This window comes from Danio rerio, chromosome 4 (assembly GCF_049306965.1).
Source record: "Danio rerio strain Tuebingen ecotype United States chromosome 4, GRCz12tu, whole genome shotgun sequence".
NCBI lineage: Eukaryota > Metazoa > Chordata > Actinopteri > Cypriniformes > Danionidae > Danio > Danio rerio.
In genome coordinates this window covers 20,602,033-20,617,003 of record NC_133179.1, presented here as the reverse complement: position 1 = coordinate 20,617,003, position 14,971 = coordinate 20,602,033, and the positions used below count along the sequence as shown (strand labels likewise).

Here is a 14,971-nt window from a genome sequence, read left to right as displayed (position 1 = left end):
AAACAAATACCACAAAACAACAATGTCTATAATTTTGCTATGATGCCTATATGATATAAATATGTTTGACTCTGTATGGACACTTTCTGGCTTGCTCAGTTTGCTCACTTTGTATGGTGTTGCACTTTTCCACAAAATAGATAAAAACAGTGCAAATCAGGATAAAAGTAAAAGTAACATTCTGCCATTGTTACATAAAATGTTTTAAAGACACATCATCAGTCGGCCATACCTGCCAACATTTTAGTTTTTCTTGGGAGTCTCCTGTATTTCACATCCATCTCTCACCACCCTCTTGTTTTGTTATTTCTCCCGGTAAATTCCAGTAATTCCACTTTTTGTTACACTCTCCTACATCTTATCCATTCGCTCCACAACTTTGGTGTAGTATTCATCGTCAATGCTGCCCGAAACCCAGGTTCATGGTACATTTACTAATACCCCAAACCCTTTACTCTACACCCCTGTTCTCAACTTTATTACTTGGACACTACAGCACCAACCAATTTTGGCAGGTTTGGGCATAGAACAATAGAACGTAAACAATACCACTAGACTGAACGAAACTTGCATATTTTTCTGTTTATTGCTGCTGAAGATGATCGATAATTATCAAGTTTTAGGATGTACTAATTGGTCAAACAGGAAAAAGCATCTATAGACGGCCAACAATTATAACAAATCAAGCAGAAGACATTAAAAAAACTAATAAACAAAAAAGTGAAACTAAATGTGTCTGTGGTTGGCCAAACTGAATCAGGATTTCCTGGGCAAGAATCCTGATAAAATATTTGTTTGTTCTTATCATTTCTACTCTACTTCTGTGCAATATTAGGTTAACATTTGAATTAATATTCTTCATATCTTTCTTTTATCATCTACTAAATTCAGTATTTCAAAACATTACACCCTTTCCTGCGAAGTCCTTTTTTCATATGATTTAGCAGCTTGCACTTGTTTTTTTATTTCCATGGTTTGGACAGCTTAAATCGTCAGAACAACATATTTAGTAGCACATTAACTAGGGCTGCACGATATCAGAAACATCTAGCGATATTTTGTTGTTCTACGATATATATTGCAATATAAATACAATTTCACCAGGTGACTTCAATATCTCCATTAACACGAAATTATAATATTATATTGATTGGGATGATTCTGAGTTGGAGTGCATCTGAATAAAATCAAATACATACAACAAAGAACATGGTATAATTAAAATACAGAGGGTTTTTTTGTTTTCCTTGTATAACATTATATAATGAAAATACAAATAATTCAGTAAAATTCATCGATATTAAAGTTACAAACGGTACAATTTCTTATGCCTAAATGCTTTTAAAATCATTATACAGTCACAGGCCTAAAAAACACATGGAAATTTAAATTCTAATACAAACTCAACATTGCATATCCTTCGTAGGACTATTGTCAATGATCACATTGCGATATCGATGCTGAAATGATATATTGTGCAGCCTTAACATTAACCATGCAATCCTCTGCTGTTTACATCCAAGTATCTCCAGTATTACTGCACATTAAGGCAACTGACAAAATTGTGACATAAGTGAAATTCCTCTATAAAAGCACTGTAATCTGCAACTGTCTAGAACCATCTTCTTATATAGCTAGCATAAATAACAGGACAGCAGTTTAACTATTTCAATTTAACACTGAAATGGAGACGCCAGTAAACTGCCATTCCTGAGAAATACGAGGAAACGTGAGGCTCCATCACTTGTAAATGGATTGGCTGGGGAAGCCATTGACTGACACCAGGGGATTTTAAAATGACTGTCAATATCTCCACCACAGGAGGACGACTAATAGACATTGTGTGGTGCAAACACTATTTGGAAACTCATAAAATTTATTCTACCACAGTAATGACTCGCCAGAGGAGAAAAGAAACCTTCATTCCCTGGGCATTAATGACCAGACCGCCATGATTGACATTTTTTGTGCTAGTAATGAATGGACTAACTGCTAAACCCTGTGGACTGCATAGGGTCATCCAGCCCCTTATTAGAGGTATCACTGAATAGATATTGTGAGAAATGAGTAGATTAAATTATATTCATATCTGAAAGGTACTCTCGTGGGACTGACAACAACAATTATCATTTAGATAGATACCTCAGCATTCAGTGTCCCTTAGCATAATGAAGTTGGTCTTATTTGAGAAGTATTTACAATTACGTTTATAAAGGGAATATATTGCCGTTTTGGAAACGTAGTCGCCAATTATGCAACCACCTTCGTGTGTGTGCAAATACTGCAGTGAGCCTCATTAAATGCAATGTGATTGCAGAGTGATTAGAAGCTCATTACATACATGCAGTGTTTATGGGATGATGAATGCTCACAGGTCTAGATGAATTTTCTGAAAAGAAAAGTGAAGCGTATCAACGTGCTCCTGCTGCTGCTTAAACTGGTGCTGGTTTGTGATACAGCCTACTTTGTTTCTGTTAGAAGGAGATATGCAGCATCTGTCAGTCTTCTTTACTATGCTTTTGTTAATTTATGGTGACATGTTTGAATAGTATTTTAAAAAATATATTCCAATTATATAATAAGATTGTTAAGATTATATAATAATTGATATATATATATATATAGCCCATTCTTAAAAAGCAAATCAAACTTTAGTTCTAAATCTATTACGCTAGCTGGCAAAAGTCTTGTTGTCGATCCCAGTTGTAAGAGCCACAAATAATCCCTTGACTTCTAATTGATCATTTGGAAAAGTGGCAGAAGGTAGATTTTTCTGATAAATTATTCGTTGAACTGCATCCCAATCATTTGAAATACTGCAGAAGACCTGTTGGAACCCACATGAACCCAAAATTCTCACAGAAATCAGTCAAGTTTGGTGACACAAAATCATGGTTTGTGGTTACATTCAGTATTCAGATTTTTTTTTAAAGCACTTAAAAAAAAAATCTAAAGCATCATTACTTGCTTTCACTGGGAATCAAACTCAGAAATGTATGCGACAATAATTTGACCCAAGAAAAACATTATTTTGGAAATAAATATTACAATGTTATTTTTTATTGTTAAGTCAACATAAAATAATAATAATAGTAATAATAGAAACAATAAGCATTTTTAAATCAATATGGCACTTCATAGTCTCTAAATATGTTATGAAGTGTTATTTTATTTGCAATATTCTGCTCCCAATCGATACATGCTTCCATAAATTTGGACTGTAATGCTTTAATGTACCATTCAAATGTTTCAAAATGTACAGTAAGTTTGAATACTAACCATGTAGCATGGTTAATAAAATAACTTAATAAAATAGTATGTGAAATTTAATTTATATTTTAAATAATAAAAAAGCATTGTTAAAAATAAATACTACTAAAAAACAATCTTTATATATCTTAAAATGTATTTTATTACCACTGTAAAAAAATGCAGGGTTCCACACAATTCATTCATGTTGTCCCAACACAAATCGATTAAGTTAACTTAACACTTTTAACAAATTTATACGGATAGAACATAAAAAATTAAGTTGTTCCAATTAAATCTCAAGAATTGTGTTGTTTCTGCTAATTTTTAATTTGTAGTTTGAACAAGTTTGTTCAAATTTTTAGACTTAGTCACATTGTACTTCGGAAATCATTGTAATATTTTTGTAATAATTTGTTACTCAAGAAACTTTTGGATTACACTCTCTGATAAAAGATCTACACAAGCTGTTGCTGGTTTTTATTAGTTTTTTTGGTTAAAATCTTTGTTGCTTTATTCATAATTTGTTTGTAATCTGTTTCCATAATTTTATATACTGTCAGAATGAAACATTTTTTATTGTAATGAACTATCATGGAATAAACTAATTAGTTGTAATTACAGTCTTTTTAAAAAGTGTAGTATATTTTAGTGTAGTGAAGTGTAGTATATGTCATAAATGAATTTCCACAAAATCCCAATAGATTCAGCTTTATTGCCCTTTAATGTAATAGCATTCACATACTTGTAAAGTACTTATTTATAAAATAACAAACAAATGACCAAATAGTTACATAAACTCGCAGCATTTCAAAATATCTATAATTTAAGCCTTTCATTCAAAGCCCTGCATGTATCTGGAACATTTCACATCAAATAGCAATATATATGTTATTAGGAAAGTACTGCCAGTGCCAGCAGGATTTTTATCCCTGGTGGCTTTTAACCCTCTCCTCCTATGGATCAGATATTGGGCTTGTTTTTTGAAAGAAAGATGAGATTTAGCTCAGGAAATTATGGCTGTCCCTTCTCTCTGAGCTCTAAAATTCCATTTCACAGTGCGAGTCTAATCCAGATGCCCTCATCCAGGGTCTGGTCAGGGTGTGAGTCACCGTGTCCTCAGCTTTTACACACGTTTGAGTCTCTTCTTCAGACCCACATAAAAACCAGCCATCTTGAGTGACGAGAGCAGAGCTTTAGTGCTGTATCTAAAGCGAAAAAAAAAAAGCATCTGCTTCAGCTACAAAGCCATTAAACATCCTTGCAGCCAAAGTTCAGACCAGACGGCAAGTTTGAAGTAGTTTTTTTGATCCATGGAGAGGTTGTGACATTTCTCCATTAACCTCTCGCGCACTTTATCACCTTTCCCGAAGCTGTTTTTAATGTCGCACCAATTTTGGATGACAGCTTCTTCCCTTGCCTTCACTTTTCACACACGCTTGGCTTGAAAACGCACTAATTATTGCTCTAGCGCACTCTTTTCCTGCTGGAGAATCAAATAAGCCCATCTGTGTGCTTTAAAAGTGGGATGGGAAGCCCAGTTTTGTATGAATCCTGAAATGAAAAGAGTATGTTTTTATTCATTGGTTTGGCAAAATCACAGCTGAATGTCACAGACTAAAAATTATGCATTGCATGAATAAAGAAACTAAACAAATCAACAGTTTTTCCCCCCAGAAATTGGTGAATGTTCTACATCTGTGGATGAGGCATCAGTGTCAGCATCAGAATGAGCAACTATGCTGAATTAAATAAAACACATGCATACACGCACGAATGAACACACACAAAACTATATGTTTAAAAGAGAGAATTGTGTGTTAATGCACTCATTTCTAGGCTATCCATAAATAAAGATGACTGTTTCTTTAGTAGAAGGTTAATATTTTATAAAATGTAAATAGATAGAAGCATCAATTTTTTTTAATCATAAATTACATGAATAATAAAAACATCATTTGATCATTCACTACAGTGTTGTTTATACTTGTTAGTTATATTTTTATCCTTTTATTTAAAGATTTGTTAAGTTTATCAAAGGTATAAAAAGCACATCTGTTGACAACACATTATAGAATAACTGCCAAAAGAATGAGAACAAGAACACCAAACGTTCTAAATCAGCATGTTGGAATGATTTCTGAAGCATAAGTATTATACATTTGAAACGGATTGAGCAGAGTGATCTCCTCATACAGTCTTATCCAACCGTATTAGCTCTGCAGGAAGCTCCGCGAGTCTTGCACATATTCATAGCAGCTCTGTGACGCCCGTGAATACGATAAAATGCCCCAGAAACAGATCGCGAGAGGCACGGTGATGTTGTAAGCATTACATTTGTTAGGTTAGATATCCCGAGTGCACATCTTTGTCTCTGTCATCATGCAAATTAGGTGGAGAGCAAAATATTGGAATGGCCTTGCATGTATTTAGGCCTTTTTGCATGTATAAGAACTAAAAGGTCTGTATTTTTTTTACAATATTGCAAGTTCACTAAAACCTGGCTGAAAATGTTATTAAAATAAAAACAAAACAACTTTAAAATACTTTTTAAAAACTTTAATAATTTATAATGTTTTTATTTCATTGAATATTTTTTGTAATATACTTATTGCAATAAACAAATATGTATTTATAGGTGTGCATTTTAACTACTTATACAATAGATATGTGCTCCAAAAGATTTTTTTGATTGAGACATGTTGAATTCTTCTTCCATCATTTGCAATGCTTCTAAATTCTGAATTCTAAATGCTTCCAAAATGCTTTGTTAGTAATTTTTAAACCTTTTTAAAATCTTTTTTTTATTAGTAATTCTTGTTAACCTTTTTATTTGCTGCAAAGCCGCCGCTTCTGACCATGACATGTCCACACTAAATGGTTATAAGAGACATGTTTAAGGGATTCTCTTAGGTAAGGAGAGATCTCCACTTAAAAGTCGTACTTTGAGGGAAAATTATCATTAAGCATTATAAAGCTTGACGCATCAGAATTGGTACTTGTTATTGGCAGATCACCATATCAAGGAAGTGGTACTGGGTATAGGCTGCAAAAAACTTGATGGGAGCATGCCTATTGAATATATTACTTTTAGAATGTATTATAAAACACTTTTAAAAATCATACTAATATTTTGATCGCTTACTTCTTTCATAAAAAGCAAAAGCATAATATATTAACATTATAAAAAAAAATCTTAAATTTTACAACATCAAGTTCAAAGTATTTGGGTGGACAGAAATTCTGAAAGCTTATTCATCCATTCAAATTTAATCTTTTCAGACACTGGCTGTTTTTTATGGTGCTATAATTAGATAAATCCATCTGAAAGCAAAATGAACTGTGGTTAGTAGCTGCACATCTTCAAATGGTCTGTTTCTGTCTGAGTGTGTGTACTCTGGACAGAATAAGATAAAAATCAATGGAGTAGTCTGGCTATGTAAGGCTTTATGAAACGGCACAAAAGCCCATTTTTAATAATTGTCTTACTAAACTTCACCAATGTGTCATGCAGTGAGGTAACTCAACTTGATGCTTCTTTTCTCTGTGTTAACCTTAGTACTGACCAGCAATTTTTTTCCTCTGTGCGAATGCATGCTGTTATTGAGCATTGTTTGTTACTGCTGAGTTTCCTCGTTTCAAAATGCGTGCAAAGAGAAAATTGTTCTATGTGAGGTTCGATCCTCTTGATGCAACATAAGCATTGGTATTTCAAGATCGATCCACCCATTCCTCCTTTAAAATTGGTGTCTTTTTGAGATAAAACAGTATTCCAGGTTCAAAACAGGCTAGCTATCATCAATAGCACTTGTGACAAAAGTTGATTACCAGAAACAAAATCATTTGATTTGTCCTTGTCTTTTTTAACAAGAGGCCCTATCAATGGGGCAAGGCTGTAAAAATATTTATTGTTTGAGTATTCACCTTATTCTCAGCTGTCGAGCGGGCGCTGCCATTTGAATCTTTTTGTCTCGCGACTTCCGGTCACATTCACTTCCATTCATTTTTTGTCGTTAACAACTGCTCGTTACGCTGCTTGATGTTGCTATTTAATATTTTCTTATTATATTATGCTTCTTGGTCTGTGTAGTCATGCAAACATTTGTTTGTTGAGCAGGTAGTTTGGCCATTTTCTGCCGTTTATTATTCCTAGTCATTTCTCCCATAGGCGACTGAATCGGAAGTTCTAAGACAATCGCGAAAACAGGCGCACTTCCGCGTTTTAGAATAAGGTCAATAGCAACAATGTGTTAAGAGTATTCTCGTTAACATTAATTAGGGTCTTTCAGAAATCTGTGAAAAAAAGTGTCCTTATTTTTCTTTTTTAAATTCCTAAATTAGTTCCTAAATTTGTTTTAAAAAATTTGTTTTGTTTAAATCCCTTCGTATAATGGTAATTTACATAGGACATGTTGACAATAGTTGTAAATGCAGTGTTTGTTATTGGTTCAAATAAGATATTGTTTGCTTAAAATAGCGGTCTAAAGACTTTTAAATGATAGTTCACCCAAAAATGAAAATATATATTTACTCTACCTCAAGTGGTCAAACCTTTTTGAGTGTTTGGTAACACTTTATTTTGATGGTCCATTTGACTTTCTTCTAAATATCTGTTGATACTGCTCCAGATATTTAACTTACTATAAGAAACTTTGCAAGTACATGTCAACTTACACAAACCCTAACCCCAACCCTAACCTAACAGTCTACTTATAATCTTTTGAGAATTAGTTGCATTGCAACTTAAATTCAACAAACGGACCATCAAAATAAAGTGTGACTGTTCTTTTTTTTCTGTTAAACACAATGAAAGATTTTTTAAAGAATGCTAAAACCTTTAACCATTGACTTTCATAGTAGGAAAAACAAATACTGTTGAGGTCAGTGGTTTCAGGTCATACCATTCTTCATTAATTTATGCTCAACAGAAGAAATTAACTGATAAAGGTAGATAGCAGTGAGTATATTTCCATTTTTGGGTGAAATTTTCCTTAAAATGAGAACTGTGAGTTTTTTGATCATCTTAGTATGCATTTGTGAACATGTTATGGCAGCAGTTTTAAAGATGTTAATTTAGTATGTGTAGACATGTGCAGTTTGACCATGTTGAGATGACAGTTTTTATTGGAGGCGATGTAGTATATAATTTATAAGAACAATTCCATTCAAATGTCAACCTTGCCATGAAAAAAAATTAGGTTCTCAACAAAATATTGAAACTATTTCAGCGTTTTTTTTTTGTGTACACAAGTATTTTACAGTGCTTTAAAAATACTCAAAAATATATGTTAATGTTTTCAAACTATTTTATTTTATTTACCAAACTCACACTAGTGCCAATTTCACATCTGTCATATCCATAACAGAGCTTTTTCTGCATGAATGCAAAAAATGTCAAATAAAATCTATCATATTTTTACAAAGTATGTGGTAGACTGTAAACCTGCTAACTTTTTTTCATCACATCCATAACGCATGTTTATTTTTCTGATTTAAATGATAAAAAAAGGTTAACAGAATGATATTTTTCTGATCCTTAAACTCTTTGGTTAGCTGTTTTGAAAAATACAAACAGGTTTCTCTGTGAATTTATGTTTTAAGATTTTACTGCAAATGTCACATCCATAATGCTGGAATGGCTCAAAATAGTTGTATATGTACATGGCATTATGCCACCATTATGTTGTTAAATTTATCCTACATGAATATGATGTCTGATGTATGCAGATATATTCTGTCAAATACAGTATATTATTGACTTCTGTGCTTGTCTTTGTTGATAAGAAACACTTTAATCCAGCATCTAGTTATAAAACATTAGAATAAATGCCAATCTCCATCATAAGCATGCTTTCCACCACTAAGTCTTTACTTAGTTTGTAGTTCATTATGAGATCCTATAGCTTTGTATATATGTTCAAGAGTTTTATACATGAAATACTTTTTATATCTGCATGATCCTTTTATACATGCAAAGATATGGCATGTTTGCATGATTGCTTCAAAGGTGTAAGAGTTCATATGCACGTGTGATCATTTAAATGCAAAACTTTAATAATGAGTGATCATTTCATTAGTGCACAAAGAAACAATCCCATAAATATAAGTGTTAAGATCAATATGTTTGTGTGAGTAAAATTAGATTTATCTGACAGTGGGCATTTCACATTTATGTGTGCAAGCTTTTCATGCATTTGAAGTGGACTGCATTCTCTGTGGACTCATTTCAGTGGTTCAGAATCTATTTCTTTTTTAAAAGACAGTAACTTTAATTATCATGCACTTTAGACTTTGCTGACCTTATACATTCACAAACAGCTTTACATAACTATACATAAACAAGCTTGAGCAAGTTACCTTTACAAAGACAAAGATAAACATATTATTCAAGGAAATCTATAAAAAGCTCATATAGCTGCACTGTAACCTTATTTTCCATGACAACATAACGCCTGAAATGACCTAAGTTATGAAAACAATCTCACTATAAAACAGCTTTCATAAAAATGTAAGCTTCACATTTCAGTTTTTAAATCCTCCTAAATTGGCATCGTTTTACTTACATACTTTAAAAGAAAAAGAATTCACAGTCATGGGCTTATTGTTTCTTACTTCTTAGCACATTCTTTCAGTGAAATATAAAATCCCTTTTTGGTCATGGTACACATAAAATCACACGAATATGATAAAACAGACTCAAGGAAATGGTCGTTATGAGGATCATGCCTTCGAAAGTTGAATGTTTTTTTACAGCCTATTGCTGAGCGCAGTTAAACCTGCTGTGTGTGGCTTTTTTTTAAGTGAAGCTGGAGTTCAGTACCAGATGTTCCCACTTAATGACGCCTAAAGTGGCAACCTGTTTTTGACTGGATGCACATCTTGCCTGTGTACTTTATGACTTGTCTGCTTGTGCATGTGAGTGTGTGTTCACAGATGACATTTTGTGTCCTCTCTGTATGTGTTTCCCAAACTCTACTACTTTCTGCGTTGCCAGAGCCACCTGCTCCTCTGCTTTCTCCCTCGGTGCTGCTGATAGTCTTGGCTGGGTGTCCTGAAGGGATAAGTACATAAGTACACAGCCGTCCAAATCTTTCCATTTACTGTCCATTTCACTCTATCACAGGTGCTAGATCGGTCTAAATGTGCAGTTTGGAAAGCATCTACTTGGCAATCACAACTATAGAAATGCAATATTGCATTTAGCAATGTTATAACAGCATGGTCTTAAGAATGTGTAATTATACTTAAAGGTTCTCATGTATTTTTAGGCATTTGCATGTAGTCTCAAATAGAAAAGTGCTGCATTTATGCACAGTTGTAGAATCACAGTTTACAGTATAAACATTTGTCTTAATGATATATTAATATTCTAAATTATGCATGCACTTATGCATGCTTTATATTTTTCCTTTTTTATATTATTAATTTGAAAGAATGCACTTACTTATGCATTTATTTGCACTTTACTTATCATTTTAAAACTTGCATTTAGATGTGTAAATTAATTAATTATTTAAATATTTTTTTGTATTGGTAATTGCACGGTTGACATTATACTTACTGCCTAACCAGCTCATATTCTTACCTGTCTAAACTTGTCTAATTTTAACTGTTTCACATTCATAGCACCAAATAACACAACATTAACATTGTTTCTTTAGCAGGCAATACTGTGATTAATTGACTAAAATGTCATTATTTCTCCAAGATTTCTATACATATCATAATGTTTTTTATTTTTAATGCTTTTGGCCACAATAATTGTGTAGGGAAAAGTCTGATTTTGTGACAGATGTATGCATTTTTATGTGCTACAGCAAACAAAATAAAAAATGTTCAGTGCATTATGCAGTGATTTAAATGATGACTGATTTTCCATTTTTCCATTTAGGTCAGTTTTGAGCTAAAATTGAGCAAATTAAACATTTAATTTGGGTAAAATAATTGAACATATGTTGGCACAGGGGCTCAGTGGTTAGCACTGTTGCCTCACAGCAAGAAGGTCACTGGTTCAAGACCCGGCTGGGTCAGTTGGCATTTCTGTGTGAAGTTTGCATGTTCTCTTCGTGGGTTTCCCCTGGGTGCTTTGGTTTCCTCCATAGTCCAAAGACATGCGCTATTGGTGAATTGAATAAACTAAATTGGCCGTACTGAATGTGTGTGAATGTGAGAGTATATGGATGTTTCCGAGTACTGGGCTGCAGCTGGAAGGGCATATGCTGCATAAAACATATGCTAGACAAGTTGGCGGTTCATTCCGCTGTGGCGGCCCCTGATGAATAAAGTGACTATAAGCCGGAGAAAATTGAATGAATGAATGAATTGAACTTATTTAACATTATTTCTTAATTACCAACAGGCTAATTTAATGCGTTCAATGTTTAATGGGGGTAACAGGAAACATTTCTCATAAGTTTATATCTGAAGAAGTTTTAAAAGAACTTTTAGAAATACTAAAGCAGTGCTAAAATATCATGCTGGGCAGGTTACAAGTTTCATGTTATCAGATGTACTATGAAACCCACACTCCAAACGTGTCTTTTCCAAAGTTTGCTGGAAAATCTATAATAGATCAATGCGTGTTTTTCTTTTATTCTGGAGTCATCGTCTCCACTGTCTCTCCTCTCATGTAGATAATATCAAAGAAATCAATTTGCTTGCTCTATAAAGTCAGCGCAAGTTTTAGTCTGACAGTGGCATTTTTAAGATCAAAGTGGAGGATTGAGATGCTTTTGTTGGAGTGTTTCAAGGTTGCGCTGTGATCTTCAGGAGGGTTGTTAGTTCGGCACACACAGAAATGTCCCGCAGAGTCTTCTTATCATCTTCTCGAATCATCTTCATTTAGCTTGCAGGGGAACCACCAAGAGCTCTCAGGCTTCCAGGTTGAATCAAGTTAGAGTGTCCGAAGAGGCCCTTCAGAGCAGATGTGAGGGATAATAATGCGATTACTATTGATTCCTTCTCAGAAATGACTCGCACACGTATTGTCTTAATGCATGTTTGTGAGTTGTGTAACATTTTTATCTTATATTGAAGCGGTAAATCGTTGTGTTGACCATTTTGCTTTGCTGGAACAGCTTGCAGACTGGTTAAAGTAATAGTCCTTACATCTTTAACTCAATCAGCGGTATTAGTGGTATAATGTCGATTACCTCAAAACTTATTTCAATATCACTCTTGTTTTTTTATGTAAAAACCAAGATTACAGTAGGGATTTTCTAATGCTTGTAAAAATGCTTCCCATGTTTAAAAGATGTAATCAGTGTCCAAACACTGGCTAAAGCAAGGCCAAATTTGGGCAGCCAATGAAAATCTAATAATCTTACAATAGTCCAAAATTTAGTAATCAAATTGACAGGAATAAATGACTACATATATGAAGTCTTACTAATCTGTTTGTTTGTTAAATGTCCAATTTAGTGCAAATTTTGCCTAGTTTGATCCAAGACATATGTTTGGACATCTATTAGACATCTTTTAAACACACAATTGCTTGGTGGAATGCATTTGATCATTTTAATGGTTGTTTTTAAATAAGGAAACATGAAATGGACCCAGAAATGAAGTCTCTGCCATCACTTACTGTCCTTCATGTCATCTAAAATCTCTTTGAACTTTCTTCCTTGGAGCACTAAAAGAAAACGCACGTAAAGCTAGGGTAAATCCTAACAAAATGGTTATTTTTGCATTTTAGCTTTTTGCTATTGATCTGCAATACGCAGTGTGTCTCAAGAAGACATTCAAAGGCTCAGGTAAACACTAGATGAACATTGCACATAATTAGGTTTCCTGCAGAACCGACATCCTCTTGCCTGAAATGCTCAGAAGTGTGATAAACAAAACTTAACATAGCTTAAACACCCTGTAGACATTATAAAAAATTCAGCCGAATACTTTTATCTCCGCACTTGTGCAGGCTCTTAGTGCTTTCATTAAAGGTTTTATGAGCAAACCTGCTGTTTTGCCACTAGAATCAATCTGAGACCGTTTTCTTGCACATCAGAGCAGACATGCCACAAACCTCTCCTCATGCGCCCACATCTCTTTCCAAACACTTCTAAGAAGTGAGAAAAGTGTCTTCTCCATTTTAAGTCTTTTATTCCCCAAACATATATTCTTTTTAATGGTGTTTACCTGAGCTTTTGAGAAGTTGTTTAATCAGAAGTTGTTTTCATCATGAGAGCAGTTTGCTTTAGGGTAGTCTAGCGAGCCGTACAGTTTAGCTCACAAGTCTGCTTATGAGTATTGATCGTAAAGACTTGCACAGGGATCATTAAAAGAGTTTGTGTAAGAGAAGAGCAGATGTGTTGTTATTCAAACCGTCTCCTGATTTTAACATTTTAGCTAGTATTGAATTAAAATGTGTAGAATTGCAGATAAAATGTTCCTTTCAAATGTGTTTTTATTTTCAGAAAGGAAAGTAAAGGTTGTAATAAACAGAAGCGGATTGAAGCCATGGCCTAGTAAAAAAGTACAGTACCCAAGCTATTAACTACTGAGTCACGTCTGGTGTTTTTTTCTTGTGGTTTTACTTGGTATTGATATGTTTAATGTGATTTAGTGCTGAATTTTGCATGTAATGGCTAATCTAATGCTAATGCCTGCTAGGTTAGCATTATGGAGGCAATATTTGAATGTGATTTGGCACCAAACAAAACCAAACTCTCTTTTTCAAGTTTCAGCCTGGCAGAAGTATAGCCTATTGTACGATTTGACAGCTGTTTGCATCACTTTCTGGGGATTTACTATTCTGTGTTTCTACTACATCTGAATGTATGTTAAAATACCAAATATAATAACATGTTTAATCTAAACTCACCTCATAAGAAATCATTCTGTGAGATGAATATACAGTGTTAATTAGTCATATTAAATCAATATAAGTAGTTAAATCCTCTATTTAATTTCCCATATCTTTTCTGTGTGGTGTATTTGTGTTTTCAACACAAAAGCGCCCTCTGGCTTTGGGAGGAGATTTACTACTGATCACAGAACTTTGTTTCCCTTACAAAATGTGCATGAAAATGTCATCTTTTGCTCAATTGCGATCTCGATATTATTACGATTTCCATACAGCTAACAGCTGCTGAAGATTGCCATTGGTGTGCTGCTATTGGTTGTTCAGTTCAGGCATTATTAATACAGGCCTTTATATAAAGATGGTGACAAAAGTCAGAAAATTTACATTTCAGTGATAATTAAGGCTGCATATTAATTAAGGCTATGCATTTCATTGCGTTTTGTCAAATTATTTTTGTAAATAGTCACATCTTTGCTTCAGAATAACTGCCGCAGTGTGTTTCTGTGAGAATCTTAATTTGTTTCCCTAGTATATGATACAGTGTGGTTTCTGTCTCAGATATTATTTCATTATGCTCATAGCGAGTGTCATTAGATCACACGAAGACCCTGATGAACCTCATTAACTAATTGTCTTCATCAGGGGACTACAAGTCGTTTTAGATAGCAGAAGTGCCCTCCTGAAAGAGTCTTTAATATATCAGTTAATACACTCTGCATGCATTTAATCTGCTGCCTAATAAAATTAAAGTGTCGTTTTGTAGTTGCTTACATGCTGTTTTATGGAAAACTGACATCAATGAACTGCCACAGTTATGTGATTTTAGATCTGTTGGTTGGAGGAAAATAAATAATAGATAATCACATTCTACTGACTATGTTGCAAAGCAGAAAATAACTTGAAACGTTGCTAATTTTTTTT

At 33.7% G+C, this 14,971-nt stretch overlaps 1 protein-coding gene and 1 long non-coding RNA gene across 4 annotated transcripts in view; one reads left to right on the top strand and one right to left on the bottom strand.

Moving 5' to 3' along the window:
• Positions 1 to 14,971, top strand: part of drd4-rs (dopamine receptor D4 related sequence) — a 116,602-nt gene that overhangs the window by 40,750 nt on the left and 60,881 nt on the right. The window lies entirely within an intron of this gene.
• LOC110439363 (uncharacterized) overlaps positions 3,946 to 14,971 on the bottom strand; it is a 49,099-nt gene continuing 38,073 nt past the window's right edge. The window contains exon 3 of the long non-coding RNA XR_002458177.3: positions 3,946 to 4,803. This is a non-coding gene — a long non-coding RNA (uncharacterized lncRNA). The remainder of the gene's footprint in view (positions 4,804 to 14,971) is intronic.